The 18,498-nt window shown below is 36.0% G+C and overlaps 1 protein-coding gene across 9 annotated transcripts in view; it reads left to right on the forward strand.

Annotated features, from left to right (window-relative positions):
• CADPS2 (calcium dependent secretion activator 2) overlaps positions 1-18,498 on the forward strand; it is a 556,850-nt gene that overhangs the window by 313,945 nt on the left and 224,407 nt on the right. The window lies entirely within an intron of this gene.

The following is an 18,498-nucleotide window of genomic DNA, read 5'->3' on the forward strand; positions in this document are numbered from 1 at the left end:
TAAATGGAAAGGAATCAGACACAAAAGACTACATAGTGTATGATTCCACCCATTCTACCAAAAGAGAAACTATACATGGAAAACATGAGTGTTTGCCAGCAATTTTCCAAGTGAAGAATGGCTGACTGAAAAGGGGTACATAGAGCACTTTTAAAGTGAAGGACCTACAATGTATGGTACTGTAGTTTAGATGTATCAGTGTATGTTTTACCCATACACCTTTGCATCATGTACTTAGATGCATGCAAACAACCTTGTGCACACTCATGTACTGTTTCAGTTAGCTTTTTTGTGCTGGGACTGGAAGACCCAACCAGAACAATGTTAGAGAAGGAAACGTTTATTTAAGGGCTTACAGTTTCAGAGGTCTTAGTTCATAGAAGGCCAGCTCCATTCCTTGGGGCTGGAGGTGAGGCAGAACATCATGGAGGAAGAGTGTGGCAGAGGGAAGCAGCTCACATGGTGATCAGGAAGCAGAGAGAGAGACTCCACTCTCCAGATGCAAAATATAAACCCCATAGCCATGACCCCAATGAATCACTTCCTCCAGCCACACCCCACCTGTTCCAGTTGCCACTCAGTTAATCCCACTAGGGATTGTTTGACATTAAGGCTATAACCCAATCATTTATCCTCCAAACCTTCTTGCATTGTCTCACAGGTGAGCTTTTGCGGGGGACAATGTATATGCAAACTATAACACATACACACACACATGGACCAGTGTTACCAAGGAAATCCTACTTGGCATATTGACTGAGGCAAATGAAAATACCTTTATTGCAAAGATAGGGCATAACTTCACTAAAAGGAATGATAAGAAGATTACCCAAGAAACCTAACACAACAACAATAATCTGCAAAATGTACTTCATTAAACAGATAATGAAAATTGACAGTACCAGTGATATCAAGTGCATTTCATGTACCCCTAATATGTTTTTATGAGATTGACTTACTGAATCTCTGTGATTTTCTTCCCAAAATTTAAACAAAAATGTACTTGAAGCATGAGGAAACATCAGATTGGGAACCCAAACCAGACTGGGAACAATGTAAGGGACAGTTGATCAGTTCTCTTCAGGAATTTCAAAGTTAAAAAATCAAGACTGATTAACTACCACAGATGGGAAGAGACTAAAGAAATATGAATACCAAATGCAATGTGGTGTTTTGGATTAGATCTTGGAACTGGAAGAGGATGTTTATAGGAGAATGGGTGAAATCCATATAATATCTGTAGTTTAGTTAATATAACTGTACCAATGGAAGTTTCTTGGTTTTAACAAATGGTCCATGGTAATGTATACAGTTTATAATGGAGAAAACTGAGTGGCATGTATGCAAGGAACTCTCTCTACTATTTTAATAACTGAAATTATTCTAAAATATGAAGCTGCGATGGTTAATCTGGATTGTCAACTTGAAATAACAGAAACCTAAGAATCAGGCATGCCTTCAGGGCCCAGCAATTGCTAGTCCACTCTGGAAGAGTGCCTCCCGGGGATTTCCTTCCTGTGGTATAGGAGGCAATTTCTTAGCCCACTATGTTGCCTGCAGATCCCAAGGTTCCTGGTCTCAGATTCGGTCTCTGAACTAGATCTCTCCCACCCCAACCCTTTCAAATTTTTGGTCAGGCACTTCTCTCCTGCCTGGCCCTGCAAGCAGCCAGATTGCATGAAGGGGAGGAGGAAGCCAGGTGAGTTTCTACAACCAGAATTCCCTTATAAACCTCTCTCCACGCTTGATTTTCTCCTGGTCCCTTAGGCACATTCTCTGTTGTGCAGCATGGGTTTGCCCAGCTTGGTTTTCGAGTCAGACTCAAGTCTGCCAGAAATCAGGGCCCCTAGCTTCAGGCCCTTGTGCCACCAATGCAAATGGTTCCTTCCACTATTCTCCACAGGCTGCCAGGCGATGCAGGTTTTTTTTCCCATACAAGGATATTATGCAGCACCTTACTATTTAGTCCAGCAGTGACTGTCTCTAAACTCATTGTATTCTAAGACACTTCGTCCTCCCGAGAATGTTTCTTTAATTTCTTTAATGCTTTACTGTATTCACAGATGGACTGTTCTGGATTGTGCCTCCAGCCCCTGCCATGGCTGTGGCACTGAAGATTTCTTCTTATTTCATTTTATTCAATCTCCGGAGCCCCCTGTCTGTTTCAAGTGTCCAGTATTAAATTCCAATAAAGTCCTCCTAATTTTTGTTTATTCATCCACCTTGCTGAAAAGCTGCCTGCTTGCTTTTCTTGGTTTCACGCCACAGAGCTGCCAGGGAAGCAAGCTCTTCTGCATTCTTCCTTTCTCCCGATAGTTCCTCGATAGTTCCTCTCAAGATGATTTCATCCTGAGAAGCTTTTAAAGCAAGATTTACTTAACAGAACTGTATAAAAATCTAAATAATGATTCCATGTGTGCTTTAGTCATCTCTTTCACTGCTGTGCCTAAGGAATTGACCAGAACAACTGTAGAAGAGGAAAGTTTATTTGAGTGCTCACAGTTTTAGAGTTCTTACTCCATAGAAGGCAGCTCCTCCATTCCTTGGGGCTCAAGGTGAGGCAGAACATCATGGAGGAAGAGTGTGGCAGAGGGAAGCAGCTCACATGGTGATCAGGAAGCAGAGAGAGACTCTCCTCTCCAGATACAAATATATATCCCATAACCTTACCCCCACCTGCCTCTAGTTACCACTCAGTAAATCCCATCAGGAATTAATTCACTAATTAGGTTAAGGCTGTAACCCAATCATTTCTCCTCCAAACCTTGCAGTGTCTCACACATGAGCTTTTGGGGGACACCACACCTAAACCGCAATAATGCATAAGCAATAGTTTTTCCATCGTGCCTTTCAGATCTTTCCCACAGCTATTAGAAAAAGAATCTGTTATGCAAAACTGAGTTCATGGTTTTGGTGTCTCCTCATAAAAATATTCTGGGGTTGACAATTCCTCTGCCTCCATGAGGATGAGGAAACACACACATCATACTATCTACTTTCTTTTTTAGAGTCAGAACCTCTTTTTTTCTAATTTTATTAAATGATATTCACAATAGCAAAAAAGCTAAAAGTTTACTCACCTCTTGGATATACGTTTTAAGAGCAATATTCTTGAAATTAAGATTTTAATTTTACATATGTCTTCTTTTTAAAAAACTTTTTCTGTACTTCTGTGCAACATTTCTTAAAATTGAGATGTTTGTGCCTAATGTTAAAGTGACAGTAGTTTGCATGTTTTATAAACTTAAGTACTATGCAGAAATAGCAGGTAGTGGTTAATTTCAAGTACATTTTAAATATTAAGATAAATTAACCTTAACAATCATTCAATTGAAATGAACTATTATCTTACAAGAAGTTTATAATATCTTAATATGGCAAGTAAAAATTAACATGTGTCTTTGTCTTTTTCCCTAAGTTGCTTTCTTTTGTCTGTATTATTGAGCTTTGAAAGAGACCTCCCTGAGGAGTTATCAGAATATGCATAATTTTTGTTTGTTTCTGAAACCTGACAAGAAAAAAGCTATGTTATAGTATATTCAAATAACTGTGTACTGAGAACATTGTCCTGGGGCCTCTGATTTGCTGTCAGACTAAATTTCCCTTTCTTGTCCCTCTTGTTTTCCTGCATACATTATTTTTGCTTTCTCTCTCTCTCTCTTTGTATAGTTCTGGTTAAGTCAAATTCTCTATAAGTTCCTCATTTATATTTGAATTTTTAGGAGCTACATTAATTCTTTAAGCCAAGTATAATGTGTTTAGCTAAATATGACATACATCCAATTGAACCATAGAGTTGAAAAAATGTCCCTAATTGCCTTGTTTATAGGTTAGACATGGTAGAACTTATAATTTCAGCATAGAAAGTGATAGATCAGGAATAGATTTTTAATGTTTTATTAAAGAATTAAACATTTAAATTTTTTACAAATAAGTGTATAGTTAAATTGCTAAAGATCGTTTTAGGCCTTTGCATTGGCTCAAACAAAAATTGTATTTGAGAATTTAAAAAGAATTGTCAACATTATTTATCTATATATGAATGAAAAAAGAATTAGAGAAGCTGATGGTGAAATCATAACTATAGGTATTTTCTTCAATTTGAAAGCAAAATTTAATATTCCATTTTATTGAAATAGCCAACTGCTACTTTAACTAGCATATTCATATAATTAGCTTCCAGTTGGAATGGAAATTCTGTTACATTTCATGTATGTCTTCTTCTACTTACTGTCTACAGAAGACTTTTATTTTTGTCATTCTAGGAAGTGGTACGGTTTTTAGGAAACTGAAAATCACAGAAAAATCTCTTTTCTTCTTAAACCCTTCTACATAACAATTCCTTACATGACTCTATAGGTCAATATCAATAGCCATGCCAGTGACAAGAAGCAGGACCACAGACAGGTGAAGGACTGGAGATAATTCATATATGGAGCAAATTCTTTCTAAACATTTTTTCTAGCAGCAGTTAATTATGTATGGCTTACAGAACTCTATGACATGTACCAGCTAGTTGTTCTTCAGTAGGTTTATGTCATTCTCTGAGGAGTTGGCCAGGACCTGAGGCATAGAGAGGGAACAGCATCCCTTACTTTCTCACCGAATAGCCCTAGCAAGTTATAAATAGGCATCTTCCACAATGGTTCCCTGTAGGTGATGATTGCAGCAGAAGTTGACATTTCACTACTTCCTCAGAATAATAGAGGCCTTCCTCTCTCCTGGATAGAGCAAATGTCAGGCACGTACACTAAACTAATCCCTTTATTTCTAGGAGATATGTATTGTTATTTCATTGTAGTTTTCACAGTACAGTTTCCCTAAAACTTACACTAATGATTTTGAGCATCTTTTTGTATGCTTCCCCAGCATGTACTTACTCTTTGATGAAAAATTTATTCAAAATTTTCCTCAATTTTTAATTGGGTTGCTTGTTATTTTTGAGTTTGGAAAGATTGTAATGCAGTATTTATACCTCCTTTATCACATTATATGATATAAATATTTTTCTCTGAGTTTTGGCTTGTCTTTTCATTCTCTTAACAGTGGGTTTCAAAGAGTGGGAAGTTTTTGAATTTTGATGAAATCCAATTGATGAATTTTTTCATTTATGTCTTTTGCTCTTGATGCTGCATCCAAGAAATCTTTGCCAGATTCAAGGTCATAATCCACCTGTTTTCTTAAGGTTTTATTTTAATTTTTTATGTTTAGGACTTTGTTCCATATTTAGTTAATTTTTGTATCTAGAGTTACCTAGAGTTCATATTTTTGGTATGAAAGTAACAAAGTGTTGTAGCACAATTTCTTAAGACTTTCTTCATTGAATTTACTTAGCACATTTGTTGAAAAGCCAGTTGTATATATCTGTGGATCTCTTTCTGGGCTCTGTATTCTGTTTCATTGATCTATTTTCCTGTCTTGATGACAACTCCACACTGCTGGATTACTTTAGCTTTGCAACATCTTTGGAAATCAGGTGGTGCTAGTCTTCTAATTTGGGGGTTTTAATTTTTTTTCTCTGTTCTTATTCAGAGTCTTGGGAATTTTAGATCCTTTGCTTTGTCTTGTGAATTTTTTAATCATATTGTGTATTTCTGTTTTTTTTGTTTTGTTTTTTGAAAGAGGGTGATTTTTATTGTTACTGCATTGAATTTGACAATTTGAAACAATGAACAACTTAACAAAATTGAGGCTCCTGACTCATCAACACAGTATATCCCTCCATTTATTGAGGGCATATTAAAATTTTCATTGCAGTATCTTCTAGATTTTAATATATGGAACTTAATTAGCATATTCTTTATCAATGTACTACTCACTATTTTATATATTTTTCCTTCCTCTTGATATATTTAGATCCATGAGAGTCTTAGGAAATTCTGTCTTTGTCTTATGGTTGCTTTGAACACAACCAGCATTGTTTCAGTAAGAAAAAAGAGGATATTGAGTAAGCATGTAGAAATGTCTTGCATAGGTACATGAGACCAATATTAACCCTTTTGTAACCCATAGTACCATGGAAATAAATAGCCAAAATAATCATAGGCTTTTTTTAAATAGGTAAACTGAAACCCTGGAGCTAAGGTTGGGATAAGGGTAAATAATCTAAAGTTATTTACTTCTTGAGGTTCTGAGGAAATTGACTTAACTAGAAAACATACTTTCTTTGTAAATGAAACACTTTATATTCAGTTCAATTTTAGCAAAAATTACTTAATGGCTTATCTTAGTTTTGTATGATTGATATGATATTTTATCTATAACTAATTAAGAAACAAAACCAATTGTTGCTTCAGGCCATTTCTGTTTTGTTCGTTAATGTAATTCAACATTAAAAAGAATACTATACGCCAGTTCAATCTCTTCATTTTTTGGATGAAGAAATTATGGCACAAACAAGCAAAATAAATTCTTAAATTCATGATGCTATCTAGTTTTTTGTCACCTGTCTAAAGGTAAAGTCTAGAACAAATGATCAATTTTAGCAATAGCATCTATCTAGCAGTTTCTGACTCACAGTAAATATCCAATTAATGTTGGAAGAATGAATGAACATATAAATAAATTTCCTAAAGTTTGCCTAATTTGATTTCATTTCTCCTATGCAAAGTTATGGTAGAAAGTCAAATGAGTCACTTTTTCTTGAATTACTGAGATCCCTAATCAGATAATAAGCTGAAACAATTATAGAAATGATATGAAATTTGGATTCTAATAATATTGAGGATCTACTACAATTGGTCTGTATCCTATAGACCAAACAGAAGCTGGTGGGAATATTCTTAAGTCCATTACCAAACTTTTCTTTTAGTTACTGTATTGATAAAAGAAATATCTCTGCATCTTGAAGTTATTCAAGGTACTTCACTTCATCTACCTTATTTTATCCATTCATCCACCTGTGGACACAAGTTGGTTCTATAGCTTTGCTATTGTGAATAATGCAGTGAACTGGGAATGTAGGCATCTCTGCGACATATGGACTTCCTTTGAGTAGGTACCAAGCCATGTGATTGATGGATCACATGGTAGTCCTATTTTTAATTTTTGAGGAGCTTTTAAAGTCTTTTCCATAACAGTATAATAGTTATATTCCTGCTCACAAGGTATAAGAGTTCCCTTTTTCCACATCCTCACCAATATTTGTTTTTTTCTTTCTGGTAATAGTCATTTTAAGAGGTATGACATGATCAATCATGTAGTTTTAATTTTTTTTATGTAGTTTTAATTTGCATTTCCCTGATGGTTAGTGAAGTTGAACATTTCCTCATATATATAGGGAAATACTGTCCAAACTTAGAAGGCAATCTTGTCACTTTCAACAAGGATGAACATGGAAGATATGCTAAGTGAAACAAGCCAGACAAGAAAGACAAATGCTGCCTGATGTCACTTATGTCGAATCAAAAATGTCAAACCCAGAGAAACAGAATAGAATGATGGGTGTCAGGGGTTTGGACTTCAAGGGGGTGATGGAATGAAGAGATTTTGTTCAAGAACACAAAATTTCAATTAGGCAGGATGAATAAATTCCAGAGATCTATTGTGCAGCCTAATGATTATAGTTAATAATAATGTACTGTGTACTTGAAATTTTCTAAGTAGATCTTAAATGCTCTTACTGCATACATATAAAAACAACTATATTAGGTTAATATCAAAACATCACATTATGTTATAAACATATGCAATTTTTATTTGTCAGTGCTACCTCAGTAAAGGTGGAGATGGAAGCGAATGTCCACCTCAATTGCCTGCTAACAAAACCTATGAGCTTTTATTTCCTGCTAGTTCATATTATGTAAATTGCATGAGTCAAAAATAAAGTCCTTAAATCAAAAATTCAAGATTCAAAATAGTTGGTTGTTCCACATGGCAAAATGAAAGGTTTGAAACCTGTTTTTGTAAGACATCGACTTACATGGTATTGACGGAACCATAATAGCCATGAATCCACTAACAAGCAACTTTACCTCTCTTTCTCTGCCCACAGATCTTCTCCTTCCCTGGCCTTTGTTCTCTACCATCATTTCATCTTTGCACATACCTTCCTGAATTCATTTGATTTTTTGCAGCAAATGAAAATATACCACTCAGAGATTTCTCAACCCTATGCTTTCTTGTCTGTCTTCCTTTTACACAGTTTAGATGCCTAATACTCATTTATATACATATAAAATTATTAATTGGAAAAGTTTTTATTTTATCATTTTGGCAGATTATGAATGTTAGACCTTGTGTTGATTCTGTATTCAAATGAAGAATGTGAATTCTTTACTCTTCATAATTGGTTTTTAATATAAATACCAATAGTCACCTATAGTATAGAGGTTAACTAGTCAAGCCCAAAAGGTTTCTTTCTCATTGTATGTTTCATACCCTTAAAGGGTACAGCTAAATTACTCAAGTTTAGACATTATCTGTTTCTCCTTTCTTTCCATACTGCCTCCATATGTAGTGGATTGGCAGAAAGTGATGACTCCAGAATTTTTGTAGTATTTAATAGCCAAAGAGTGAGATCTAAGCTAAATTCATTAATATAATGTTTGTGAAATAATTTAAAGAATAATGTATTATATTGAGAGGGAGATGTAAAATTCAAAGTATGCATTGTTATCTGGAAGTAATTTTCCTAAGTTATTCATTTAGTTTCAGTCCCAGATTATTTATGTAGCAAGATAATGCCTGCTTTTTCAAGGCAATGTGAGAATTAATTTAAATTTCACAAAGCTCTCTGAGATACTCAGTTGAAAGGTTCTCCATAAATGGCAGGTATTATAATCAGGCTAGTAAAAAGAAACATAATAAAGCTGCTCATGCAGTGTCCTGTAATAGAAACTGTATTGGTAAGTAAATGCAAAGGTTAGTGCTATTCATAATTTATAACTGAGGGGAATAGATCAAGAATAATGATGCTTTCCTGTCTATATAAGTCTAAAAAAACACAGGTATAACTATAGCAATGATGAAACGTACTGTTCCATCTAAGGAGAAATATGAAATCAGTACCTCAGAAGCAATGAAATGGTGTATGAAGATGAAAAAAGGACAATATCTTTAATTGAGCCATGAAAAATATAATAACTGATGAGTTTGAGTATGTCTTTCAAAAATCTTCAAAAAAGTCTTTGAAAATAGAAAAAGTAATCCTTGCTCATTTGGTTGTATGGAACTTGAAATTAGCCTCATTGTTATTTCTTACTTTGAGACTTTTTTATTATGGGGAAAGTTTAAACTTTGCTTTAACTATGTTTATACTAAGTGACAGAAAACTATATAGTTTTATAGATTTTGTACAAACAGAATCCTTTAAGAATGTGAGAGAAATAAGCACATGAGTGTGTGTGCACACACAAAGTAGACAAACTTAATGATAGCAAGTTTCATTTAAAGATAATCTTTGAATCACACACTTAGGAGAATAAATTTAAAAGGTAAATTTATGGGTTCTTTTAAAGATCAAATCTCATCTTTTATTGTCCATGTATTAGTTTATTGTTGCTGCTGTAATTTAACAGAATTCAACAGCAATTTAGTGTCTTAAAAGAATACACATTTATTACCTTAAATTCTGAAGGTCTAAAACTGGGTTTCAGGAAGGTTGTGTTCCTTTCTAAATGGGCTACATGAGACTCCTTTTTTCTGTTTTCCCCTTGTCCATCTTCTGGAGCCTGCCATATTGTTTGACTCAGGGCCCTTGTGTTTTCTAAGCCAGCAATGACTGATCGTGTCTTTTTGTGTTACACCATTCCAACACTGACTCTTCTGCCTTCCTCTTCTATAGTAATGTCCTTTGTTGACTACATTGGGCCACCCGGATAATGCAGGGTCATCTCCTAATTAGCAACCTTGATTCCATTTGCTGGAACTTTGCCATTTGACTCCTGTTTGCTATTCAGAGGTTCTGGGGATTGGGACCTGGGCATTTGGGGGAGGCCAGTATTCAACCTGTGACATTCCAGAAATGGAAGTATGAGAGCGTCATAGAACTTTAGAGACTACAGTAAATGACACACAAATTCTAAAATTTACTACTCTCATTTCCCGTTATCAAATTTTGGCAGTACTTTAGTTGGCAAGCCTTTTTCTCTTTTCACTTCAGTGAAGCATCCATTTAAAGTTAGAATCTTTGTTTCTAATTTTTCTAAGCATCCATCTTTCCAACCATACAGTCAAAAAGCCAACAAATAAACACATGGTAGTATCTACAATAGGATGTGAAGGTAACCATGGTTTTAAATGACTTAGAGATGTTTTTTTAACATCTAATTCAAATGTTGTACCCTTTGGTTAACATGTTCAATTTCCCATTCTGTCTCCTCCTTTCCCACCCTCTGGTAACCACCTTTCTAGTCTGTCTCCATGAAATCAACTTTTTTAGATTGTGCATATAACTGAGATCATGTAGATCATGTAGTGATCTTTCTGTGCCTAGATTATTTCACTTAGCATAGTACCCTCTGATTCCATCTACATTGGTGCAAATGACCGTTCATTTTTAAGGCCACATAATGTTTTATTATGTATTTTTTAAATACATGTAATTATTATTTGTCAATTACAAATGATTTAACTTTTAAAAAGAACCAAAAGCGTAATGAGGTGAAGAGATGGACATGTGAACATTTACTATGTATATCAAAAAATTTACTGTACCCTTTATATATATATACAGTTTCAGGGGAAACAATTGGGGAAAATGGCTTAAAGATGTTGGCTTAATTTTATGGGAATCATAGATAACTTGCCCTATCACACAGGAGCCCCTCAGGAGCATTGTCTGCTAGATGCATGTCAAATACTCCTTCAAATGACAGCATAGTATTAAGTAAAGGCATCAAAAAAGAAACAAAATTGAGAAATAGTTGGCACTCCTTACTTTTCTTTCCTTGCCCTCTCCTCAGCCTCCCATCATACAAATAACAAAGCTCTTCATCTCTTTTACCAAGGTAATGGCAAAGAAGTATATGTAATTGGGAGACTACTTTCTTTTACTGTTTCATTTCCACTCCCAAACAACTTTTCCTATGCAAAAAAAAAGTGCTGTACAGAAGGAAGGAGACCTGTAGTTCTCTGTTAGATCAAGTACACATTGGGTAAGGGGTTGGGAGTTTGATCAACCCCATAATGTAAATTCCAGGATTCTTTTCAGCCTTGAAAATAAAGGGAACTGGATTAAGCCCAGGGACATGAGGGTTGACCGAAGATTTACTGCTAATCTCTTGGTACACAAAAGAGCCTGGTGTGAGGGAGAATGAGCAGGTGCTCCTTGTTTCAGCTAAACAGGACAGGAAGCAGTGACATTATATCAAAGGAGAAACAATTTAGATGAAACATCCTTAAGTGTATTAAAACACTGGGAAATGTTACTAAGGAAGGATGTAGATCTCTTTGAAAAAAAGTCTCCAATTCATCTTCTCCGCCATGTGAGTTCTGATATCAGAAAAAAATATATGCTACTTATTAACATCTACTAAAAACGTGTTTGTGAAATGAGGTAGACCTTTGTTTATACATACGATCTCAAGGTCCTCCTAAGCTTTCTAAAAAGGTGCTTGAAGGGTTCACAAGGAGCAGTCATGAATCTTTGCTGTATTATAATTTCTGTCAGTTGAATAAAAAAGAGAAATGTCAGTTGAACCCAGAAGGTCAAGGTTCCTTAGAGGGATAGACTCTGTTCATCTGGAGAGAGATTCCCTCACACTCTTGCTTAGAACATTCTTTGTTTCAAGGACGTTTGTTTGTCAGTAAAAAATATTTTTAATCATAAGCTGAGATGATCTCAACTAATAGCATTTCTAGGTCCTTCAGTCCCTTCTTACTTTATTTTAAACCATGTTTTGACCATGCTGAGCACAGGACTTCTCTCTAGGGTATATACAGCTGGAGAGAGAGAGGTTTTCTTTACTCAAAGGTATGAAAATTTTATTATGTCATTTTCTGGCTTAAAACATTTTTGACTGTGATTGTATGATACTATGTAAACTCCTTAGCAAAACACTTTTTTTTTTTTTTTAAACAGCGTATCCATAACCCTTTCTGGTTCCATTCATAGGCACCACCATCCCATTTTCTCTTGCTCCCTACTGTTGCACAGTAGCTGAAATAATCTTAGCCAATTTGCCTGATCTTGCTCACTCAAGTGACATCTTCCTCCATTCCTCAAAGAGAATTTGTCCCTGAAGCCATTGGCATCCAACCACTCAAACTTTCTCTTGTTGAGCTCTCCAGTGACTTATTTCTCAACCAATCAATGGCCTTTCAGGCCCCACCCTGCTTGACTTTGATGATTACTTGGTGTTGATGGCCACTTCCTATTCTCTCCCTCTTGAATATGGCACACCACCCTCCTGGCTTTCTTCTATCTCCTTGGCCTCTGGCCTCAGAGAACAGAGAACAGAGTTCTCTTCTTTATCCTAACTCTTAAAAGTTGGTGTCCCAGAGGATGTAAAAGCATCAACATAGCAGAAAATGCTATAAGTGCATTGGTTGAGTTCTTCTCTTGTCAAACCATGGAAACTGAGGTCCAGGGAACAAGGAAACAGCTGCACAGCCAAGTGTGGGCAGAGCTTGAGAACTTAGAGCTGGGAGGAATGTCAGCATCAGGGCTGCATGCCTTTCTCTAGGGCCCACTGTGTAAGAATTCATTTGCAATTGTCCCATGTCTTTATTTCTCATCCCCCTCCCTGTGTCTGCCTTGTAAATCTCATATTCTTTTAGACTTTTAGAAGAAGTGGTAATTCGCTTATGAAGGAATGGTGGGAAAGGGGAGTAATCATTTATCTAGCCCTTCTTCTTTTCCAGCTTTTTCCTCCTAACATATTTTGGTTTTTGGATGTTTGATGGAAAAAAAAATCTGAGAAATTTATAGTTTGAATTCATACATGACAGTTTAGTTAATGTGAAATACACCCAAATTCACACGGGTTGGAGTTAATAAAGGTATAGCAACAGAAAAGAAGCAAGTTAGTGGTACCAGATGAAAGAAGTGTATCTTAAGATCCTGCAGAACCCTGTCACTCTAAACACATCTGCATGTGTATATTAAATTGACAGAACTTTAAACAAAGCTCAAAAAACTATTTTTTGGTTGTTTTTTAACCACACCTTAGCAAAGATTGCAAGTCATGTTGACATTTTATCATGAAAAAGATGCACTGGCTTTATATTTCAGATAAAAAATCATAAAAAATGTGTCATGCTAACTGACAAGACATTTAATGTGTTGGTAACAAAAATAAGCTAGAAACAGAAATATATATATAAAGGTTAAGGGAAAAAATAGCAAAGAACAAAGTAGTTTGCTCAATAATATAAGAAGTTAACTGTTTTGTACAGAGCTATAATTTAATTTAGCTGTGAACTTATGATACAAAAGACTATACTAAATTTTTGTATCTGTTAAATATTTTAATTATTCTGACAATCAATGACAGACACATAAACCTGTACATGTATTAAGTCCTATTAAAGTGGAACTGCTTATCATGAAAAACAAATTCTTTAAGCACTTAGGTACTAGTTACAGATTTATGAAGCAAAATACTGTCTTAATATTTCTAGTTAAGATATTACTAAATGCAATAACAAGCAAATGACCACATTTCAGGTGTTCAAAACATTATTGCTCATTTGAGTGTTTACTTTGGGTGTTCCAGAGAGAAGGGTGACTTTCTTCCACATGGTGATTCAGGGCTCTGGTATCTTCTGTTTCTTTCACTTCCTATGACTTTGCTGTTCTCTGCATTCAACTGGGGGGAGGTGAGAGGAATGAAGAAGATATACCTATGTCTTAATCACATTCCCCAAAGTGACACATGTATCACTTCTCTTTCACACTCCACTACCTAGGACTTTTCCCATGTCCCTTCTTAAATGCAGGAGGAGCCAGGACACAGTTCTTGACTGACCAGTTGCTTACTAGCAGTAGTACTGTACTATGAATGCATGAATCCTGTTGAACAACTTGATCTGCCATATTTTACCCCTCAAATTATCAGATGGTTTCATCACCCTTCCTTCTATACATAGAACACATTCAGGGGAAGCAGCCCCCAGTCCTAACCCATCTTTTCATTCAGTCCAGCATCTACACCAGGTTTAGCTATTGCTCTTTTTGGCATGACAACCTGTGCACTAAAATTCATGCCACCTGTCCACTCCACTCTTCCTCCCCATCCTTCCCTAACACAAATCCAGTGTACAGCAATACAGCAGGCACAAAAGAGGTACAGTTATTGAAAAATGGAAAAATGATGAACATGCAGTAGTAATTATCCAATACCAGTGAAGACCCCTACCCAGGAAGTGTTCAAGACCTCTTGAATAGACCTGTACTGTGCATCAGAAAAGAACTCCTTTGTCCTGTGCTATCCATGGCCCTTGGAGCTCTGCAGCTTAGGAGCTTCTTCCTTGTCTTTTAGCATTTACAGCTACATCACATGAAGGATTGAGACTACTTTCTGTACGTGCAATTTGGAAATCTGAAGGCTAGCTTATGGACCATTTTTTAAGACTAAGTTCAGGGTGAATTTTTCCAGTGCAGTTCTCTTGGAAACACAGGTTTCATTGTCTGTGGGTCTGATTGTTACATGGGCCAGTGTTCACAATTTATCAGTCTGCCCAGAAAAGGAGAAACCATGCCAGACCTTTCAAACGGAAGGAACTTAACACGGGGAATTAACTATACATACGATAGGACAGAGAAGCCAAACAGAGGATGGCAAAGAAATCCCAAGATTAGCAACAGCTGCATATCTAGGGATAGAATGATAATAGGCAGAGGTGATGTTATCAGAGCTGAGAGTTCTGGTAATAAAAGACTGTGGCTTCTTTGAGGGATTTCATATTCTTTCACCTGGGTGTATGTCCACAAAGTGAGCCACTCCCATGTTTATTTAATTGAACAGAGCTGAATCATAACCCCTTTCACTGACTTCAGTCAGAAATACCCATCAGAAAAATAAAATAAAATAATGATATGAAATATTGGGATGATCCTTAATTTGCAGATCATCTATGACTAGTTATTTGGGGGCCTTATGTAGTAACCTGTTGTCAGAATTTAAAGAAGAAGAAATTGTCAAAAATTTAGTATATTCATTTCCTGTGTAAGACTTTTATAATTTGAACAATACCAATTTTTAATAAACATAGAAGGAATAATTTGAAAAGAATAAAGTCTATAGGTGGCTCTTGCCCAAATAATTTTTTTTAAGGGATATATGGGGAGAAGGAGACAGAAAAGCCTCCCAGACTTGGTAGGAATATCACAGCTAGAGAGAATATGTAGCTCTTAGTCTTTGATTTTCTTGTTGTTACTGCTATTTTGGAATCACCTTGTAAGTTGATAAAGCTATTCCTTTGTCTTCTGGTCTAAGCCAAAAGCTATCAACTTATTTTTTCTTTACCATCACTTAAGAATCTTTAAAATGTTCTACTGGATATTTTAGCAGTATAAACAAGGCAATATTAGAATATGATTGCAATTTTGAGCAGCTATGAACATTGATGTGCCTGTATCTCTGTAGTATGCTGATTTTAAGTCCTTTGGGTATAGGCCAAGGAGTGGGATAGCTGGTCAAATGGTGGTTCCATTGCAAGCTTTCTGAGGAATCTCCATACTGCTTTCCAGAGTGGCTGCACTAATTTGCAACCCTACCAGCAATGTATGAGTGTACCCTTTTCCCCACATCCTCGCCAACACCTACTGTTGCTTGTGTTCTTGATAATTGCCATTCTAATTGGGGTGAGATTAAATCTTAGGGTAGTTTTGATTTGCATTTCTCTTATTACTAGAGATGTTGAACATTTTTTCATATATCTGTTGATTGCTTGTACATCTTCTTCTGTGAAGTGTCTGTTCATTTCCTTAGCCCATTTGTTGATTGGATTATTTGTATTCTTGGTGTAGAGTTTTTTGAGTTCTTTATAGATTCTGGAAATTAGCGCTCTATCTGAAGTATGAGTGGCAAAGATATTCTCCTACTCTGTAGGCTCTCTCTTCACATTACTGATAGTTTCCTTTGCTGAGAGAAAGCTTTTTAGTATGAATCTATCCCAGTGGTTGATTCTAGCTTTTATTTCTTGTGCTATGGGAGTCCTGTTAAGGAAGTCTGATCCTAAGCCAACAAGTTGAAGATTTGAACCTACTTTTTCTTCTATAATTTGCAGGGTCTCTGGTCTGATTCCGAGGTCCTTGATCCATTTTGAGTTGAGTTTTGTGCAGGGTGAGAGAACAAGGCACATACCATTTGGTCTGTTCTTAAATGTCCTTTGTTGCTTGAAAATGTGGATGTGCCAGTCTCAGCAGAGTAAAAACTTTTAGGAAAGGCTTGAAAAAAGTCTAAAAATAGTGAATACAGTGAACAACTTGCAGTCGAGGATGGTCTGAGAAGGTTTTGTGATGGTGTTGTCTTTCCTAGAGAGAGTGCTTTACTTGAAGATTTTCAGTAAATACTTTTACTTACACATGGAATTGAAGGGTTTTTGAAAGGAAAAAAAAGCAAAAACTTTAGTTGCCATGTTTGCTTTAAAAACACTGGAAATCCATATGCAGTAAAATGAAATTAAACTCCTATCTCTCACCCTGTACAAAACTCAACTCAAAATGGATCAAGAATCTAGCAATTAGGCCTGAGACGTTTCACCAAATAGAAGGAAAAGTAGGCCCAAATCTCCATCATGTTTGCTTAGGACCAGACTTCTTTAACAAGACCCCCATAGCACAAGAAATAAAAGCAATAATAAATGGGAGACATTCAAACTAAAAAGTTTTTTCTCAGCACAGGAAACAATCAATAATGTGAAAAGAGAGCCTACCGAGTGGGAGAAAATCTTTTCCACACACACTTCAGACAGAGCACTAATCTCCAAAGCTTATAAAGAACTTAAAAAAACTTTACACCCAAAATATAAAGAACCCAGTCAATAAATGGGTTAAGGAAATGGCGGACACTTCACGGAAGAAGATAAATAGGTGTTCAACAAATATATGAAAAAGTGCTCATAATTAGAGAAATACAAACTAAAACCACCCTAAGATTTCATCTAACTCCAATCAGAATGGCTATTATCAACAACACAAGCAATAAGTGTTGGCATGGATGTGGGGGAAAAGGCACACTCATACATTGCTGGTGGAGTTGCAAATTGGTGCAGCCACTTTGGAAAGCAGTGTGGAGAGTCCTCAGAAAACTTGGAGTGGACCCACCATTTGACCCAACTATCCCACTCCTTGGTTTTTACCCAAAGGACTTAAAGTCAGCATACTACAGTGATGCAGCCACATCAATGTTCATAGCAGCTCAATTCACAATAGCTAGATTGTGGAACCAACCTAAATGCCATTCAACTGATGAATGTCTAAAGAAACTTTGGTATATATACACAATGGTATATTACTCAGCCATGAAAAAGAATAAAATTATGGCATTTGCTAGTAAATGGATGAAGTTGGAAAATATCATGCTAAGTAAAATAGACCAAGCCCAAAAAACCAAAGGCCAAATATTTTCTCCAATAAGTGCATGACAATATATAATGAGAGACGGTGGTGGGGGGAAGAGAAAAAGGAAGGAACTTTGGATGGTGAAAGGAAAATGGGGTGGGAGGGGGTGAGGGACAGAAAGATAGTAGAATGAAACAAACAGTATTACCCTATGTATATGATGATTACATGAATGATGTGAATCTACATTGTGTACAACCATAGAAATGAAAAGTTGTACCCCATTTGTGTACAATGACTCAAAATCCAGTCTCTAAAAAATAAAAAAGATTTTAATCAAAATTAAAAATAATAAATAAATGAAAAGATAGTAAATGTCAAAAAATAGTGCTTTCTTTCATATCTAAACTTCAGGTTTATTTGTTTTCCTGTTGATTTAAGCTAAGAATGACTTAATTTATAATGTGCTGCACTTTCTTCCATTTCAGCAGGTTGTTTGTTTGTTTCTTTGTTTGTTTTGGCTGGGGGTACCGAGGATTGAACCGAGGGGCACTTAACCCATGAGCCACCTCACCTTTTGAAAGAGGATCTTGCTAAGTTGCGTAGGGCCTTGCTGAGTTGCTGAAACTGGCCTTGAGCTTGCAGTCCTCCTGCCTCAGCCTTCTGAACCACTGCATGCGTGTCACTTACACCTGGCTAGTGCTTCCATTTTAAATGTCCAGTAAGGCTTGGACATAGGCTATGTTTAAACAGTGCCAAGTCCAGGCGAAATGGTGCCTTGTCTGGGTGGCAACTAGTGTCTGAAGAATGGGCTTTCCGTTCTTGGGCTGACTTTTCAAAGTGTTAAAAAATAATCACTTGGTAACTTGGCAGTGTATTTAAAATAATTACTTTGTTTCACTCTTTATAATTCATCTCTATGGTTCTGAAAAAGCTTATTCAGGAAGAAGAGCTTCTCTTGGTATTATATTGATCTAGAGTAGAAAATGTGCTATGATCATTCTTGTCCATCTCTAATTGACTTCCTTTAGTACTATTTTATAATGTAA

The sequence above is a fragment of the Sciurus vulgaris genome, assembly GCF_902686455.1.
Source record: "Sciurus vulgaris genome assembly, chromosome: 8".
Classification (NCBI taxonomy): domain Eukaryota; kingdom Metazoa; phylum Chordata; class Mammalia; order Rodentia; family Sciuridae; genus Sciurus; species Sciurus vulgaris.